The sequence below is a fragment of the Bos taurus genome, chromosome 4 (assembly GCF_002263795.3).
Source record: "Bos taurus isolate L1 Dominette 01449 registration number 42190680 breed Hereford chromosome 4, ARS-UCD2.0, whole genome shotgun sequence".
Taxonomy (NCBI): domain Eukaryota; kingdom Metazoa; phylum Chordata; class Mammalia; order Artiodactyla; family Bovidae; genus Bos; species Bos taurus.
In genome coordinates, this window is record NC_037331.1 from 93,928,296 (window position 1) to 93,948,193 (window position 19,898).

The 19,898-nt window shown below is 49.4% G+C and overlaps 1 protein-coding gene and 1 non-coding gene across 3 annotated transcripts in view; both read left to right on the top strand.

Moving 5' to 3' along the window:
• The window catches only part of KLHDC10 (kelch domain containing 10), a 97,294-nt gene that overhangs the window by 66,196 nt on the left and 11,200 nt on the right, over positions 1 to 19,898 (top strand). The gene's annotated exons all lie outside the window — the stretch shown is intronic.
• LOC112446532 (U6 spliceosomal RNA) lies at positions 6,855 to 6,961 on the top strand. The gene has a single exon (XR_003034535.1). It is a non-coding gene; the product is annotated as a U6 spliceosomal RNA (small nuclear RNA).

The window sequence follows — 19,898 nt, forward strand, 5'->3', positions numbered from 1 at the left end:
TAAGATGGGGCTGATAACTATAACCCATCTCTTGATATTATCGTGTGGCTTAAACATATGTGTAAAGTGCTCAGAATGATGTTCGGCACATAATAAGCATTATTAGGTTGCTCTCTAGAGATGATGGAATAAGAAATAAAGGTGAAGTACCTTTACTTATTAAAATTATAAAGATAACCCAGTAAAGAAACTAAATGGAGGAAGCTGAGGTAGTAGAGAGAGTGAGTGTTGGAAGAGAGATAAATCCTCATTTTCCATGTCAGGAAGGAAATACATAGAATACCTAAAATAACCAGGGAAGCATATTAATTAGAAATGTAAAGAAGAAACGGGGCTTCCCTGGTGGCTCAGTGGTAAAGAATATGCCTGCCAATGCAGGAGACACGGGTTCGATCCCATGGGAAGATCCTACATGCTGCAAAGCCACTAAGCCCATGTACCACAACTCCTAAGCTTGTGCTCTAGAGCTGGGGAGCCACAACTGCTGAAGCCCTTGAACTCCAGAGTTCATGCTCCACAGAAGAAAGCCACTATAGTGAGAAGCCCTATGCCCCACACCTAGAGAAAATCCTGAGCAGCAACCAAGACCCAGCACAGCCTAAATAAATAAATTTTAAAAAAGAAGAAATGGAGGAAAAAAACAGACGAAAGAGCTAATAACTCTAAGAGAGTTTGGGAGATAAGATGGGCTGCAGAGGGAGCTGCTGTTTCCTTAAGTGTGTGTTCTTGGATTTTGGGTTTGTTTTTTTTTTTTCCTTTATAATGCAGAACCCTGTGCAGCTCTTTCAATTTAGTTCTTCAAGATACTGTAACTCTGGGTCCCTTCTGGCCAAGTCTGCTTGTAAATGACTGGATGATTGAAAGGATGGAGAAATCTTACCCTCCTTTCACAGACTGTGAAACCAAGACAAGCCAACTTACGTGATTTGCCACGAGAGTTACCCAAACCTGCAAAGCCCAGAGAAAGGGCGCCCTGCCTACAGTTCAGAGAGGTTTTCTGTAAGAACTGTCATCCACCAGGCAGGGCCTGGCTGCAGACAGCAGGTCATGACCAAGAAAATCCTAGTGGAAGGCCATCTGGAGAACCCTTTCCCCCCACCCCCACCTCCTGGGGGTGGGCCGTTTGGGGTGGTGAAGCCCTGGCACTGGAGTTACACCTCAGGATGCAGGGTACCCCGCATGCCCCCTCCACTCCAGGACTGAGATTCCAGCCGCCCTGCCATCCTGGCTTTTCCCCATTGGGCAGGGTTGGGGATGCCTGCTGCACACACACTGGGCAGTGTTTCTCTGTCAGCAGCAAGATGGCCTGGTGGGGACTTCCCTGGTGGTCCAATGGTTAAGACTCCGAGCTTCCAATGCAGGGGGTACGGATTCAGTCCCAAGTTGGGGAATTAAGATGCTGCAACCCAATGCTGAGGCCAAAAAAATAAAGGTGGCCTGGTGCTCAACTCAGGCATCCTGAAGAGCTGTCTGGGTGGCTCCCCTGCCAATTCCCTGCTCTCCCCATCAGCAGAAATGAAATCAATGGAGCTCCCCTAGAGGCGGCAATCGCCTCCTGGTGCGCCATGCAGCAGGGAATATGGCCCTGCCTTCAGGGAGCTCCCATCTGGGGTGGGTGGAATGGGGCTGATGTAAATATGAACTATTTTACGTTTTACATAGAAAAGCTAGATAAAAACGTAGGAACCCACTGAATGTGCAGGAAGCTAGAAAGCGCCAGTGGGGGCGAATGTTGTTATAACGGACCAGAGCGTTTCAAATGTTGTTATAACGAACCTGACACGGACAAAACCCACCTCCTGGAGTCTTCTAGAAGGAAGGAGCAAGGGGAACCCGGAAGCAGAGGTGCGGAATGCGAGAAAGGAGAGGCAGGTGAGGCAGATCAAGAAGAGCTGGGCAAACAGTTTGACTTTTATTTAAGAGCAAATGAGACGCTTTTCAGGCAGGGAGAAATCAGGATGCTTCTGGCTGCCCCAGGGAGGGCGCGAGAGGAAGTAGGACTCTGTTGGGAGGTCATGGCAGTGGTCCAGGCAGGGTGAGGACGCTTCCGGCCGGCCAGGGCACACCGGTCAGGGCTGGATTTCAACCCTCCTCCCTTCCCACCCTCAGCATGGTGCCCCTGTGTAGTGAACACCTGTCTAGCTCTGACCAGAGGCCGGGGAGAGCCTCGGACCCTCTCCACTAACGCTACCGGAGGGCCCAGAGTTTCCCACTGCAGACCACCAGGCCCAGCCGAGCGGCTCCCGGGATTGGAAAGAGGCGGGGGAGAGGGGGTGGGGACCACTCTGAACCGGAATGATCTGGTTTAGAGCAGGCTGGCTTTCTCTCTTCCCTCTCCCCGTCCCTCCGCCCTTCCTCCCCTTCCGCCGCAGGCTGGTTTTTGCCGCAGTCTCTTACCAAGGTAAACAGAGAGGAGGGGAGGCGGGAGGAATGCTCTGTTTCCATGGCAACCCTGAGGGCCGTCGATAATGGCGCTCTCGGGTATGTGAGCGTGACTTGTGGGGGAAGGAAAGGCTCACAAGAAAAGCCACGGGGAGGAAGGCCGGCTCCACCACGCACCCGGTTGGGGTGGGGGGGATTGTTCTGGAACGTGGTGTGGGCCTGGAGGAGGGGAGGAGAAGAGGCAGGAGTTGGGCCCTCTCGGGGGGAAGAGGCAGATAAGCCAGAGGGCAGGGGACACACACAGTTATGGCGCTGTCACGCATCCTCAAACCCAGGGGAGCAGAAAACAGCTGCCAGAGCTCTCCCAGCCTCCCCGGACTCAAACTTCGCTATCCCTTTCCAGAAGAATCCTTCCGTGGGGCAGCTCAGCAGAGGGGCAGTCACAGATGTGATCCCGAGCCGCAGGCCCAAAGACAGGGTTTGTCTGAAACGAGCAGCCTGCGCGGGAGAGCTAGGGGGCACACTGCGTTCCCTACCATGCTCCTCTCAGCTTTCCTGGGCTCTTCCTGTCCCTCCTTCAGACCCCGGGAAGGCTTTGACCCCTCAATGTGGCGTCATGACTGGAAAAGTCATCCTTTTGTTGAAGGGGTGAGGGTAATGAAACAACAGGCTGACTTCCACACAGGACTTCGGGTGTGGGGGTCACAGAGGAGTGCCCCCCTCAGCCCTCCAGAGGACAGGGACTGCCTTTCACCGCGCCTCGCTCCAGCTGTTGACCTCACCGTGTTCCGCCCTCAGGAGTGGAATGTGAGGGCATCCTTAACCGCTTCGCCTTCCACCGGAGGAGTCGGCCCAGCAGCTCCTGGGACTTTCTTTATCTCGCACCTGTGTGCGCAGGAATGGGAGAAAAATCCCCGACAGAGGTAGCTTGTAGGTGGTAAACTTCCTGCCCCAGTGAAGCAGAAGGAACCTGCTCAGAGCCGAAGCCTGCCCTAGTGACACTACAGGGGGAGCCGCAGGGAGAGGCCCTCTAACCTCAGTTTCCTCAGGCCCGTGGAGAATCCGGCAGCGGAGCTTCAGAGCCCGCCCCCTCCGCATGCTCTCCGGCCCAAACCCTTCTCAGCCTGGGCTGTGGTCTGCCTGCGGATAGACACCTTCAGGGCAGGCCAGAACCCCAGGGGAGCACGGGAACAAGACACAGAGATGCTTTCTTCCTTTAAACACCCGAGTGGCAAGTTTACTCAGCTCTCTCCATGGCCCGTGCCACCCTCTTCCAGCCACAGCACCTCCTGCCACCCTCTTCCAGCCACAGCACCTCCTCGCTGTTCCTCGACCAGTCAGGCATGCTCCTGTGTCAGGGCCTTGGCACTGGAAGGTTCCCTCTGCTTGGAAGGCTCTTCCTTCCAGTTTATGCATGGCTCAGCCTAGCACCTCCTTCGGGTCTTTATTCAAATGTCATCTTCTCCATGAGGCAGAGCCAGGGCTAGGGTGAGGTTAGTGAGGCAACTCAGCCTTCCCTGACTCTTCTATTTAAAACTGTAGACTGCCACCTACACTAGTAGTCCCTATCCTCATCCGAAAGCATGGAACACCATCTTACTTAGTATTTATCTTATTGTCCAACTTCTCTATTAACAGTATCATCTCTGGATACAGATACTGGCAGGAATCATCTCTGCCATGTTCTCGTTCTGTTTTCCCCAAGAGCCTAGAGCAGCACCTTACATGCAGTAGGTTGCTCAATATACACTGATGGATGGATGGATGGGCTGATGGATGGATAAATGAGGCCACAGGTTCAGTGTGCTCAGTCGTGTCCAACTCTTTGAGACCCCATGGACTGTAGCCCGCCAAGCTCCTCTGTCCATGGGATTCTCTAGGCAAGAATACTGGAGTGGGTTGCCATTCCCTTCTCCAGGGGATTCTTCTCAACCCAGGGATCGAACCTGTGTCTCTTGTGTCTCCTGCATTGGCAGGTGGATTCTTTGCCACTGGCAAAGAAGTGGGAAGCCCGATACAGGTTCAGTGTGTTCTGTCTTTCAGCTGTTCTCAAAACAAGTAAAAGGTGTTTTGCATGCAGCCTGAGAAGGGACTGGCAGTGTGACCTCTAACACTCTCCTGGTTAGGGTTAGGGTTAGCACACATGGGATGCTCAGGATTTACTACAAAAAAGAAGGAAAACTAGCTTAAAAAAAAAACATGGAAGATTGACACTGCTATTTCTACCAGGCCTGAGAGCCTCTGCAGGCTTTAAAATTCCTTCTGTGGGGCAGCGTTGATGGAGCCTGGAGTCCAGGAGCCTGCCCACTGGGTGGAGTAAAGCATGGTGGAGGGCAGTAGCTAAGGTGTGCTTCCTGCTCCCTCCTCAGGCCTAGGAGTTTTGGGGACTGCTCAGGGTGGGCAGCCATGAGGCAGCTCTCTGTGGGCTTTGAGTCCAAATGGGACACCAAGAGACTCAGGAGGTGCACTGAGAAAATGCAAGAAAGGCAGTGGAGGGGGTGAGGAGAGTGGGGGGAGGGATCACTCTTAGAACACTAGTTCTCTCGAGCTGGAGCCCTGACACCTGCAACTGTGGGTTCCACACATCCCTCTGGTTCATGAGGCTGCCTGTGTACTGCTCACTGACTCACTGATGCCAAGTCCCCTGATGGTAACCAGCAACAGAAGGTTCTAACAATCCATCAGTCTAACTCCCACTTGCGGTGTGAGTCACCTTCAATTTCCTGCTGCCCACCTCTTTCCTAATTAACCTGATAAATTTGGGACAGCTTTTATTGCTTTCGGCAAAAAACAAAAAACTGCTATTAAGATTTACAGAGCCAAAAGCTGGTACAATGTAATCTTCAGAGTAATTTACACAGTGAGTTTCAGAAGACGAGAAGTTAGCATTTCAGAGGTAATTTCATAAAAAGGATGATCAGATTAATCACTGTGTCAATTTAATAGTGGTGTCTAAAATAATTAATTAGCTTTCTTGGAGTCAGCAGTGCGAAAAGGGACTCTAAAAGATATAAAAACGACTGTGTCAGACAGTAAGTGTGTTTTGGGCAATAGATCTTGAGAAAATTCTCACTGGTGGAATGTCTGGCATGGCTTCTGTGCAACAGAGACAGATGGGAAAGAGAAAAGCTCTGAGAGTGCCCAGGTTCCCTGAGACCCTCTGGTGGAGACTTGTCTGTGCTTGTTGAATGCAGGCTGACCTGCCACGTGTAGAACTGTCCAGTGACACCTGGAAAATGTGTCTCACCACGCTGCAGGTTGACAGGCTGCTCTAATGGGAGAGCAGGTGTGAGTGGCAGTCTGCTTGTGAGATAACCTGTGAGACTCTGAGATGGAATAAAATCTGCTTGGCCTGGGCTAGTTATAAACACTGTCTGAATGGCTCCATAGCAACGTAGCACTCAACCAGCTGCCACATGTTGGAGCAAGGCTGTGTCCTCAGCAGGCATTATGGGTTGCACCGTGTCCCCCCCCAAAAAAAGATATGTTGCAGTCCTAACTTGTAGTACCTCAGAAAGTGACCATATTCAGTGATAGGGTCTTTACAGAGGTAAATTAAAATGAAATCATTAGGATGGGTCCTACCTAATCCAGCATGACTGGCATGTTTAGAAAAAGGGGAAATTTGAACACACACACGGACACACAGAGAACAGCATGTGAATGTGAAGGCAGAAACAGGTGATATATCTGCAAGCTGCTGCTGCTGCTGCTAAGTCACTTCAGTCGCGTCCGACTCTGTGCGACCCCATAGACGGCAGCCCACCAGGCTCCGCCGTCCCTGGGATTCTCCAGGCAAGAACACTGGAGTGGGCTGCCATTTCCTTCTCCAATGCATGAAAGTGAAAAGTGAAAGTGAAGTCGCTCAGTCGTGTCCGACTCTAGCGACCCCATGGACTACAGCCCACCAGGCTCCTCCATCCATGGGATTTTCTAGGCAAAAGTACTGGAGTGGGGTGCCATATCTGCAAGCTAAGGAACACCAAAGATTACCAGCCAACCAGCAGAGCTAGGAGAGAAGTATGAACCCTGTCAAATCTTGATCCAGAACTGGTAGCCTCCAGAGCTATGTGACAATTTCTGTTGAAGTCACCAGGTTTGTGGTATGTTGTTATGACTGACCTACAGAACTACTTCCATGGGGGCACTGTAGAGGCTTTGTGTCATCAAGACTTAGGTGTTATTGTCCTTAACGTTTCTGTACTTTTTGTTTTTTACAAGATTGTCTTTTTTTTGGAGCAGTTTAAGGTTTACAGCAAAACAGAGAAAGGTACAGAGATTTTTCATATACTCCCTGCCTCTACACAGCCACAGCTTCTTCCACTACTAACGTCCCCCACCAGAGGGGTACGTTTGTTGCAAAGAATGACACATCACAAGCAGGCATAATTCAGTTTTCCTTAGGGTTCACTCTTGTACATATATGTATTTTATTAAAGAATACTTTTTAAAAATTAAAGATACATATTACAGTGCTTGCTTCAGCAGCACATATACTAAAACTGGAATGATGCCGAGAATATTAGCATGGCCCCTGCTCAAGGATGACATGCAAATTTGTGAAGTGTTTCATATTAAAAAAAAGAGACAGATACATGTTACATGTATCTATCATCACAGTATCATACAAATAATGTCACTGCCCTAAAAATCTTTTGTGCATTACCAATTCACCTCCCCTCCCCTCATTCCCTGGCAACCACTGATATTTTCACTGTCTACATGGTTTTGCTTTTTCCAGAATGTCATAGTTGGGGTAATGCAGTATGTAGCCTTTTCAGATTGGTTCACTTGGTTTCCTCCATGTCTTTTCATAGTTTGATGGCTCATTTAAGTGCTGAATAATACTCCTCTATCTGGATATACTACAGTTTATCTATTATTTTTTTTCTTAAATTTTTTTTCAACACCAACTCAGGGCTGAGTTGTAGGTATAAGACAAATCTGAGTAGTAAGTATAAGAGTATTCTCTATACTTTCTCTTAAAGGATTAAAAAAGAAGACTCAGTGTCTTTTTACTGGCATGGGTGGTGCTGAGCCTTGGGTCATGTGATTTCCGCCTGTGGAGAGCCTGCCCTGAAAAGGACAAGCCAGCGGCTGAGTGGGCTCTGACGCCCTGGGTGCACCTGGACCCAGCTGGCCAGGCCCCAGGGGTTAGTTACATGAGCTTTAAACCAAACGTGACTTTGAGTCTTCACGATTTAGACTCAAAGATTTAGTCTTTAAAGATTTAGAATGTGATCTTCTGGACCTTGCTTTCCTCCTCTCTAAAATGAGAAAAACTGCCCTCCAAAGGTTATGAGACCCTAGCCCAAGAAGAAAAAAAGAGTGACCTGTAAAGTGCCAGTGTCAGCAGGTATCTGATTAGATTCTTCCTAGGTGGTTGACGTCATATTTTACAGCCTGGGAGGAGCTCCAGTCCCAGCCTCAGGAGCCGCACCATCCACCCAGCTGCCACCCCATTCCCACCTCAAGCCCTTGCTGACCTCCTGAGGCTCCCTCTCTGGGATTTGCTTCTCGTGCTTCAGGAAGCGAGCTCTTCCTCATCACCACTTCTTCCCACCACAGTCAGGCCACCCCAACCTCTGCAGCTCAAGCTGCTCCCTGGGAGGATGACTGACGGTCAGTTCCTTCAGAAAGGGCATGAGTGGACGAGACTCTGACGACCTCCAGGGCCGGCTTGTGGTGTCCTACCAGTCAAAGGGGACAAAGCTTCCAGGGCTGCAGAAAGGAGTCTGAGGGGCAGCGAGGTGAGAGGGCGAGCTGGCCAAGTGGCGCAAGGCTGCAGTGTGTCCTTCAGTGGGGAGATGTCCCCCAAACTGCTGCATCATCTACATCCCTTTTGGGAGAGAAGAGCCCATCCCCTTACGGTAGTGCTTCCAAGAGCAGAGCCTGAGCGTCAGCCCGAGTTTCAATCCTGCCTTCTTCCTGCTCCCTTAGCCTCTTCCTTCCAGGGACAAGGTGGGGCAGGGGTTAGTCAGCCATTGCTGGGGTTTGGGGTGGGGGGAGGCATGGGAGTTTAGGGGCGGCCTCCCAGTCTCCAAATTCAGGCTTCCTGTCAGTGGTTCCTCAAAAAAGGAACTCTCCTTCTCGCTCCTGCCTCTACGGTCACCGCTGGGAAGATTGTTCTATCTTTCCTTCACAGATTTAGCTGTAAGTTCCCCCAGTGACAGCAGGATGGCCTCCAGAAGAGGCCTGGGAAATCCTGGACTTGGATTTGAGGAAAGAATTCACCCCTTTTCTTGTCTTTTCAATCAGTGTTGTTGACTTCCTGCTTTTTAAGACTTCCACATTTCTTCCCTGGGAGCCCTCTTGTGGTGCCATAAGCCTTTCCCAAAGATGCCATGTTGGAACTGTGGACCTGGAACAGGGCATAGAGGAGGGCTGGGGTGGGGTGGGGGCAGTGGGATGCAGGAAGCAGATGATACTTTAGATATAAGCTGTTGGGGACCACAGCTTATCTTTGGGTAAACTTGGATCCTAAAGTGTTGCAGTCACTCACTTTTCCCCAGGAGGGAAGTCAAACCCAGATGGTGCCAGCCATTTCCCTTGCACTCTGGCAAGGTCACTGGAAGGGCCAGCTGGCAGCTTTTTTGTTATTGTAACTATTTAACTCTTTAATGTTCCACTGATTAAAGTCCTTAAATCTCAAGACCCCAGATAGAAGCCAAGTAATAGAGCCCTTCTGGTTTCCTTTTCATGAGATCAGGATTGGGAGAGGACTCGGATAGGACAGAGGATGGAGATGCTGTTGGCTAGGTGCCCTGGAGTTCGTTGTCCAGAGGGCTTGGTGAGCCGTGAATGACTTTCACAGCTCCTCCCTACAGGGAGTGTTGTCAGTCTCTATTTTCCAGAAAGCTCTCATAATAGTTTCCGTATGACTTTGGGCTTCACAGGCTTCAGTTAAAAATCTGACTCAGTTAAGAAACCTGCCCAAGGCCACTTAGCTGGTAAGCAGGGGAGTTGGAGCTCTGAATGCAAAACCTAAATGCTTTTGCTATAACATGAGTTAATCTCCAGCTGAAGCTCAAGTTCCAATACTTTGGCCACCTGATGCAATGAGCTGACTCATTGGAAAAGACCCTGACGCTGGGAAGGATTGAAGGCAGGAGGAGAGGGGACGACAGAGGATGAGATGCTTCGATGGCATCAATCACTGACTCAATGGACAAGAGTTTGAGCAAGCTTGGGGAGATGGTGAAGGCCAGGGAAACCTGACGTGCTGTAGTCCATGGGGTCACAGAGTCGGACACAACTAAGCGAATAAAAACAACAACCGACTGGGGAGAGGGAGGCTAACAGCCTGTCAAGACATTTGACCCTGAAAACCTCGAATTCCTCCTGTTCCCCCGGAGGGATGCCTGGCATATAATCCTGGAGGGGGGCACTGAGGCTATGCTACACCCTCCCCCAAATCCTGCTGCCTGGGGTCTAATGGTGGGGTGCAGCTTTAGGTCCTGTTCCCTGCAGAAAAGCTCCTGGCAGCCCACCAGCAGTGGGTGCACCGAACCCGGCTGTCAACCCAGGGCGTGCCGGCTAAGGACAGCCACCTGCTGCCCTGCCCCAGCTGCACCCACATCTGCTCTAGGTCTGTCAGGAGTTGCCTCCTCTCCAACTTTCATCTAATGAAGAGGGTTGGGGGGGCAGACCAAGGGGCTGAGGGAACAGCACAGGAAGAGGACCCCCACAGCCTCTTAAAAGTCTCACCTGCCCGCTTTTTATTTCATAAACGGTTTAGTACCAGTTGTGTACACAGTCCCACATTAGACATACATACCACACCACAGAAAAGTTATACACCACACCACACACACCCCTCCACATACACCACAGGAAACAGATAGCCCCCTACAGATCCTAGATATACTAGGACCATTCACCCGGTCCCAGCCTCTAATCCAAGCCACACACCACACCTCTCCACATATACCACACAAAATACACAACACACACACACTACATATACTAGGGCATGCACATGCACACACACCCCCCCCAAATACACCAGGGGCACACACACACACCTCACATATACCAAGGACCGACACACATACACACACACACCAAATATACCAGGGAGACAGGCAGACACACACACACATCCACACACGCGCGCGCCATTCACCCCTGTCCCGGCCTCTAGGAGAGGTTGGGGAGTTGGCCCCCCCGACGCCAATGACGCAGGAGGCAGCAGCACGAGGCCGGCTCGCCGGCTCGCTGTCTTTGGAGAGAAAGTGCGTCACTGCCTGGAGCGGCGGGCCTGTTGTTCCCTCCCAAGCTATGCCTTTGGGAGGGCCTCTTACCTCAGAGCCGAGATGTATTGATCTCATTTTGCAGACAGAGAAAATGGAGGCGGGGAACGTGAGCGGAAGGTGAAAGCAGCTTCTGAAGCCCCAGCCTCAGAACGGTCCATGCCTCCGCGAGGGATGCGGAAGGAGGGAGAGGACCACAGGGCCGCGTGCGGGGTCGAGCTGGGGACAGAGGCCGGCAGGCCTGGCCAGCCCTCGCCTGCTGGGGCCGGAGCGGTGTGGCCTCCTCCTCCTGGACGCCCACCCCTCCCCCACCCCTCCTCAGCAAGGGCAGAGAAGCTTCTGGCAGCAGAGGGGCGAGCAGCAGTGACCAGGCTAGGGTGTGAAGAACTCCCTGGTCTTCGAGGAGACATTGGCACGGCTTCAGAAGTGCGCTCGGCCCTGCGTTTCTGAACAGCCCCTCCCCGTGGGCTCCCTGTCACCCCTGGCCTCGGCTCTCCGCGCTCCCCAACTTTGAAGAGCCCCCGAGCAGCAGAGCCCAGGGGGGCGGGGCCATCGGCTCTGAAAAGGGAATTGTAGAAACTGGGCCGCAGGACGTTCATTTTCCGGGGCTGTGGGGACCCGGGAGCCCGGGCGATGAGGGGCCTGGCGGCATGGGGAGCCACTCACAGCTCTCCAGCCTCCGGGGAAGAGCAGTAGTGGGGTTTCTTTACCACAACTCCCCAGGGCGCCAGAAACCTAGTGGACACAGGCCTAGGAGTCGTGGAGAGGCAGGGACTGCCCGCGGTGGTGTGGCCATGACCGCCAGCACCTCGGTGTGTGTTAGACCTGGACGCTCTCTCCTTCACCCAGGGGGTGCAGGTTCAGTTCTCTGGGCCAGAGTGGTGCTGGGAGGGAGCCTGGGGAGAGTTCTGCCTCTCTCGAGCTCTTCAGAAACCCCGAATCCTTAGAGTGTGGAGGGGAAGGTGACGCGGGGGAGGGACATCAGGCCTGCTCACTGGGAAGGTGTCTGAGGCCAGCGAGGACGCCCAGAGGCAAAGATGCCCGCGGTCTCTGGATCCCAGCCAGGAGCCAGGTGGCCATCAGACCCCAGGCTCCAGGCCCCACCTCGCGAGGCCCCGCAGGAAGCCTGGCACCTCTCCCGGAGCCTGCTGGGCTGCCTGCCACCACGTCTGCACCCGGGAGGGCCCGCAGCCTGCACGCGCTGCCCTGGGGACTGGATGCGTGACTCAATCCCTGCTTTGCTAATCACTCCGCTCTCCTCCCTCTCCCGTCTCGCGTCTCGCACAGCCTTCCTTCCCCTGGAGAAAAGCGTGCCCATCTGACAACTCGCGCGCCCGCTCTCCGTGACGCATTCATCTGTCCTTGCCCCTGCTTCTGCTCTGCACAGCCCCCACGCTGCCCTTCCCAGCTTGCTGCCTCCTGCTCCAGCCTCCGCCAGGATGACTGTCTGTGTGCCCGTACCTCACCCCGGCGAGTGTTAGTCAGGGTGAGCCCTCTGCTGTGTCAGGCAGCCCTCCTGTAACCTCTCTGCCCACGTAGAGGGGCACAGACCCACCGCCAGGAGGTATCTGAGGAGGGAGCATGGGAGCGCAGTGGCCAAGCTCTTTCTTCTCAGGCCAACCACTCAGCCTTTCCATGACCAGCAGTACCTCCCTAAAGGGAATCAAGAACAAGGTGACTTTATGATTGTTTTTTTTCTCTGCTTTGACCAGAGAGGGGAAGAGGAGTCTAGCCCAAGTAAGCAATGGGAGGTCTCAAGACTGTCCAGTGTGCCTGTGACCTGACACCACAGAGCCTGCCTGATGGGAAAAGTGACTGCCTCCTGCAGTGCATTCAGGGCTCCCAGGGGGCACAGTGTAGGGGTCAGACTTCTGGAGTGGCCTCTGGTACCAGCACCCAGCCGCACCCCGGACACTCACAGATCCTCTCGGAAAGTGAAAGTAGTAAAAGTGAAAGTCAGACTCTTTGCAGCCCTGTGGACAGTCCATGGAATTCTACAGGCCAGAACACTGGAGTGGGTAGCCTTTCCCTTCTCCAGGGGATCTTTCCAACCCAGGGATTGAACCCAGGTCTCCTGCATTGCAGGCAGATTCTTTACCAACTGAGCTATAAGGGAAGCCCCGAGATCCTCTCTGGGCTTCTGTAAAATCAAACAGTCCAACTGTTTGATTCCCAGGGCCGTTTCTATGTTTTCAGAGCCATGACAAAAGAAAAAAACAAACAAAACTCCCCTAAAAGCTGAAGCAGGCTGAAAAGCCAACATTACTTGCCTAGGGGTTTCACAATAATAAATTAAAAAAAATTTTTTTTATTTAATAAAACAACTCCTTTTTTTTTTTTAAAGGCTAAATAGAGAAATGACTTCACAGGCCTGTGACCTGGGTAGTCACACAGAACCCCACACTTTGAACGGCCCTGTGTTGGGTTTAATGCTCTGTTGTGGCTGTCTTAAAAGTCTTCTTGATAAGTTTTGTACAAGGGCCCCACATATTTATTTTACACTGGATCTTGCAATTCTGACGCTGATGCTGGCTACAAATACTTAGAATGTTGATCAAGGAGAACCATGGACAAGTCTGCAGTGTTTTTTGTTTTATAGAATTGTGGCATCTGGAATATAGAAATGTTGGACAGTTCCTCATTTTCAGTTCCCTGGGGAAGGCGGAGAGGGTGAGACAATTAAGGAAGCACTTGATGAGAGTTAAATTGTTCAAAGGAACCAGGAGTTCTGCATCCACAGTTACTGTTCTTGGAGTTAGGTGCAGCCAGGGCTCTGGAGATTGATTCAGACATCTCCTGCAGGGAAAGACTACTACTGTTGCCTGATGCCCATTATCTGCTTCTTCTGTAGTGCTAGGATTATTAGCTGGCCATGGCCAGAAAAAAAAAACAACAACAACACAACGTTCCCCAGGTTCTTTTGCAGTTAGTTATGTTTGTGTGATGTTTTTTGTGGCCATGCCATGCAGCATATGGGGTCTTAGTTTCCCAACAAGAGATTAAACCTGTGCCCCCTGTATTGGAAGCACGGAGTCCCAACCACTGGGCTGCCAGGGAAGTCCTGTCCATGTGATTAAGTGCTGGTCAGTGGGAGGTGTGTGCCACCACCCCATTGGTATGTGTTTTTACTTCTGTAACATCGCAGAAAAGTTTGAAACTTTTAGACTAGGATCTGAAGAAAAAACACATGCTATTAGTTGTTATCATTTCACAGTAGAAATTTATTTAGGAATGAATTTATAAATGTGGTGTGTGCTCAGTTGCTCAGTCATGTCTAAATCTTCTCAACTGCAAGAACTGTAGCTTGTCAGACTCCTCTGTCCATGGGATTTCCCAGACAAGAATACTGGAGTGGGTTGCCATTTCCTACTCCAGGGGATCTTCCTGACCCAGAGATCCACCTTGCATCTCCTGCATCGGCAGGCAGATTCTTTACCACTGTACCACCTGGGAAGCCTAATTGATACATGGGTGCCCTTTAGTGTATAGTTCCTCAAACAGGAAGATGAGACTAGCATTCCATCTCTAAGGGGATGCTAGTGGGGGGAGCAGATAATAAGTAAAATCTCAGGTATATGCAATGAAGAAGAACTGAGCACGTTGGGTATGGGGATGGTAAGTGCCAGGGATGTCATTTCAAGGGTAACATGAAAGGGTCTGAGGAGGTGATTTTTGAGGAGAGGGCTTAGTGAAGACAGGGAGGAGCTAGCTGTTACAGATAGCTGGGTAAGAACATTTGGGGGAAAGGATACAGTCAAATTGTTCTGCCAAACGTGGAAGTCTCTTGAGAATCAGACTTGTATTTCCAACTATCAGTTGTCATCTCCATCTCGATGTCCCAATAGCATCTCAAACTCAACATGTTTAAAATTTCTCTTCTGCTCCAAACCAGTTCCTCTTCCTCTGTTTCTGTTAGTGCCACTATCTTCATATCATAATAACCTAAACTGAAATGTTGGCATTGTGTGTACCAGGTTACCAAGTTGTGACCATTTTTCTTCTACAAATGCTCTCCAGTCTTTTCTGCCACCCCTGGCATCCAGCCCTGGATTACTGCAGCAGCCTCCTCACAGGTCTCCGTGCCTGTAGCTGCTCCAGCTTCTGGCCATCTTCAAGACTGTGCTCAGTCATCTTCCTGCAGCACCACTTTGACTTCCTCTGCTCAGAAAGCCTCAGAGTCTCTACAAATAAAGTCTGCAATCTTTAGCCTAGTAACTAAGGTCCACCTTTCCTTCTGGTCCCATCTTCCCATGCTCTTCTGAGTACATCTTTATTTGGATTCTTTGCAGTTTTCCAAAGACAGCTCCTTCCTCTCCTGTCTTCATGTCTTGATTCCTTCTGCTTCCTCCTCCTCCTGGAATTCGATTGCCCTCTTTCTCATGAAGCCTTTCTTCAGCTCCTCGCTCAGCAGAGCTTTTTCATCCTTGGACCTACAGGATCGTCTTCATGTCACTTTTTTCCAGGACTTTTGTGATTGTAAAAGGAATACAACATTGAGACAAGTTCTGAAAATGGAAAAACAATCATCCATATTCCTATTTCAACAAGTTGATTTCACATTTGGCTATTTTTTCTAGTTCTGGTGATCTGCATGCATATTTTTACATAATTGTAATCATAGTAGACATACAATTCTGATTTCTTTTCACTTCCACCCAACATTCCCCCCATCTTTCCACAGTCTTTCCAAAGTTGTAGGAGTTTTTAAAAGAGGTCAAAATAAGTGTGTAAGTGTCTTGGAGAAGGGAATGGCAACCCACTCCAGTATTCTTGCCTGGAAATCCTCATGGACAGAGGAGCCTGGTGGGCTACAGTCCATGGGGTCGCAAAAGTTGGACACGACTTAGTGACTAAACCACCACCTCCAAGTGTCTTACGGAGTTGATGTACTATAATTTATAAGACCATCTATCACTGACATTTGATGGGTTTTGTTATAGCCCAGCTATTAATAGACTAGAAAGCTATTTCCAAGTAAAAAGGAAATCTTAAGGCTTCTTTTCCTAGCACCTCGCTAACTACTTCAATCAGTATTTGTTGAGTGGATGGATAAACAAATGCACACAGTGAACATCCTTAGACATAACTTTTTTTCTGTTGAATATTTTCCCAGCCAAAGAGTGCTAAAAGAGCATTAACATCTTATATAAAATATTTTAATACAAAATTAACATTGTGGGGGGCTTTGCACATTGTGAAGTGAAAGTATTAGTTGCTCAGTCATGTCCAACTCTTTGCGACCCCATGGACTGTAGCCCGCCAGGCTCCTCTGTCCTTGGGATTTTCCAGGCAAGAATACTGGAGTGGGTTGCCATTCCCCTCTTCAGGGGATCTTCCTGACCCAGGTCTCCTGTGTTGCAGGCAGATTCTTTACCGTTTGAGCTACCTGGGAAGCCCTTGCACATTGTGGCAGATTGTATTTTTCAAAAATGGTCACGTCGATATATGTCCCATCCCACATGCTATGATGTGGGATATCCCTCCATTGAGAGGTGGAATCTATATTCTCGCCCTTTGAAACTGTTCATTTATTTTATACCTGTGTTGATTAACAGAATCAATTCAGTTCAGTCGCTCAGTCGTGTCAGACTCTTTGTGACCCCATGGACTGCAGCACTCCAGACTTCCCTGTTCATCACCAACTCCTGGAGCCTACTCAAACTCATGTTCATCACATCAGTGATGCCATCCAACCATCTCATCAACAGAATACAGTGGAAGAAACATGGAACTTTCAAGCCCAGCTTATAAAACATAATAGGCTCTGTCTCTATCTCCCCCTCTTTCTTAAGACACTTGCTCTTGGAATTCAGCCACTATGTTACAAGGAAGCCCAAGCCACATGTAGAGGCCACATGTGGGCTTTGTGCCCGTATTCCCAATGATGTCCCCAGTCAATACCCAGAATCAACCACTGAACGTAGGAGTGAACAGCCTTCAGATGATTCAGTCATCCAGCCGCATACACTGTGGAGAAGAGAGAAGCCAATCCCATTGTACCCTATCTGAATTCCTGATCCACAGAGAGAGATACCAATGATCATTGTTCGGGGGAAATTTGTTATGCAGCACAAGTGGCTGAAACACACACATAGTCCCATGTTGTGTTCCAAAAGACTTGTAGTAATTTGCAGGTTCACCACAACCTCCAGAGCCCCGATGTGTGGCCTCTTTGTGGGCATTGACCTCAAAGTCTGTAAATCTCATCTCTGTTTCTCATCTGTAGGCTCCTTGAGGGGATACATCACTGCATTTTTATTCTCAGTTCTTAGCAGGCACTTGGTAAATGTTTATCCATTTGTACATTTGTTAGAAGTATACATAACTAGGGTATGCATTGTCCTGGCCAGGAAGCACAGAGTCTGACTGTGTGGTAGACTGAAGCTATCTTGGTTTCCTCATTAGAGAAAGCAGATTCCAGAGAAGTGGCTCAGAGAACACATGCTCTGGTCCAATTACACACAGGCTTGGAGGAAACTATACAGTGTGTCAGGGAACGGGATAATGGTATCCACTCTGATAATGGATCAGAGTGTTCCCAGCCCTGAAACCTTACAGCCACTCCCAATACAGCTCCAGCTGTAAGGGATTGCACGATGCCACCAATTTTGCTTTCTAGTGAGAAACTACCAGCAGATACGTATCTAGATGGTATTTCTCCCACCGCCATGCCTACTCTTTACTACTGAATCAATTTTCATAGAGCCCGGCACAAAGGAATGCATGGAAATGTAGAGCAGGCCCTCTGCCTTTCCTTCTACAAGTTTAGATCCACTGCCAGTTGCCAGCTTCTTGCTTCCTTTCTTCTCTGCCACACTTCCACTCTCCGGCCAGAGAGCTCTCCCTACATCCTCTCCCTTTGAAACTGTTCAGTTGTACCTATGTTGATCAACAGAAAGCAGTGAAAGAAACACAGAACTTTCAAGCCCAGATTGTAAAAGTAATATGCTCTGCCTCTACCTACTCCCCTTTTTCTCAGGATTCTTGCCCTTGGAATTCAGCCACTGTGTTATGAGGAAGGTCACATGTAGAGGCCACATGTGGGCCTTCTGCCTGCATTCCCAATGATGGTCTTTAGCATGGAAAGCACACTCATAAAAAATTCCAGTCAAAAAAATAAATGATTGCTTTTCAAGTGAATTCTACTTAACTCCATTATTAATTCAACAAATATTTACTGAACACCTGATATGCACCTGCCCTCAAGAATGATAAGGAAGTCACAGTCTAACAGAAAGTTCATAACTCATAGGAGTTCTGTCCAATCAAGAGACTTGCCATTTTTCTTGGGTACTTGTTTTAGCATAGCCCCACTATTACAGGAGCCAGGTCAAGGTCAAGAGGGCAAGTCAGCCTGGGGTTGGCTGAGTGGAGAGGTAGGAGGTGGGAAAATAAGAGTTGTGAGGTGGGAAAAAGAGGAGAGTGAAAATAACTGGATTAAAAGTCAACATTCAAAATGCTAAGATCATGGCATCCGGTCCCATCACTTCATGGTGAATAGATGGGGAAACTGTGGAAACTGCCAGGCTATTTTCTTGGGCTCCAGGATCACTGTGGATGGTGACTACAGTCATGAGATTAAAAGACGCTTGCTCCTTGGAAGAAAAACAATGACAGACCTAGACAGTATATTAAAAAGCAGAGACATTACTTTGCCTACAAAGGTCCATATAGTCAAAGTTATGATTTTTTCCAGTAGTCATGTATGGATATGAAAGCTGGAAATGAGCTCTTTGACGCATATGAGCAGCAAAGAATTGATGCCTTCGAACTGTGGTGCTGGAGAAAACTCTTGAGAGTCCCTTGGACAGCACAAAGATCAAATCCTTTAGGACTGACTGGACAGCACAGCTAGTCAATCCTAAAGGAAATCAACCCTGAATATTCACTGGGAGGACTGATGATGAAGCGGAAGCTCCAGTACTTTGGCCACCTGATGCAAAGAGCTAACTCATTGGAAAAGACCCTGGTGCTGGGAAAGATTGAAGGCAGGAGGAGAAGGGGAAAACAGGATGAGATGGTTGGATGGCATCACTGACTCAATGGACATGAGTTTGAACAAACTCCGGGAGATGGTGATAGACTGGGAAACCAGGTGTGCTGGAGTCCCTGGGGTCGCAAAGAGTTGGAGGTGGGATATAACGAGGTGGGAAAAAGTAGCAACTTAGATACAGTAGTTTAAATGCAAAATCATTTCTCTGGCTACACAGAAAAAAACACCTAGTGTTTTATTGAAGAGACACTGTATTTTAGGATGTGGACTTTGCCTCCAGGTTCTATCCAAGGCACTTGGTCTAAGTGGAGTCTAACCACCACTTTAAGGCAGTGAACTCCAGGAATTCTCAAGATGGCATAAAAAAACTTTGAAGAATTCATGCAGAGCATTTAACTGGAAGCAGAGCATTGTAGTGAATTTATTTTTAATGTTGGTTAACTAACTTGAGATGGAAGCCGTAAAACACCTTTTCAAACCACCAGGTCTGGCGACTGATGGCTTTAGTACAGACTCCCTTATGCCAAGTCTCACTTTGACAAGTTAACGGGACTACTCCTCTGCCCCTCAGGGTGTCCAGTGGATGATACCCTCCCCATTAGGAACAAAAGGGGCCTTTCTTTGGAGTTGCAGCTCAGCCAGTTAATGCCTGTATTCCCAGCCAAAACTATCACAGAGCTCCTGGTTCCAGTCTACACACCATGTATTTGAGGAAGAATCATGCCTGGCTTTGACTCCTGAAAAAACAAGTTTTGCCCCCAACAGAGCAGATTGCCACCTTCTGACTTTCCTCCTGTGGGATGCAGTTCATGAAAGCAGAGTCTGATTCAGGGTTGTTATTTTTTCCTTCCAGTTTAGAAATGGTAAAGGAGGGAGACAGTGTTTTCTTGGTAGACCAGAAAGCCCAGCCTTCAAGATACAAGGGTAGTACTGTCTCTGATTGGGGAATGGCCAGGTTTGGGGTTGGGGAAGAAAATAGGAAGCAGGAGGCAGATATGGCTGGGCTAGGAGAGTAGGGGTGGGTTTGAGTGTGTCAAGGCATGAGGATCTATATACATCTCAGCACAGTCCAAGAATGAGAGGCTTGCTTTACAATGCCAAAAGAGCCATTTCCTAGTTTTATATTAATGTTATTCTGAAAGACTTATTTAAAAAAAAAAAAAAACTTATTTGGCCATGCCAGCTCTTAGTTGAGGAATGTGGGATCTTCTATCTTCATTGCCGCATGTGGGATCTAGTGCCCTGACCAGGGATTGAACTCGGGCTCCCTT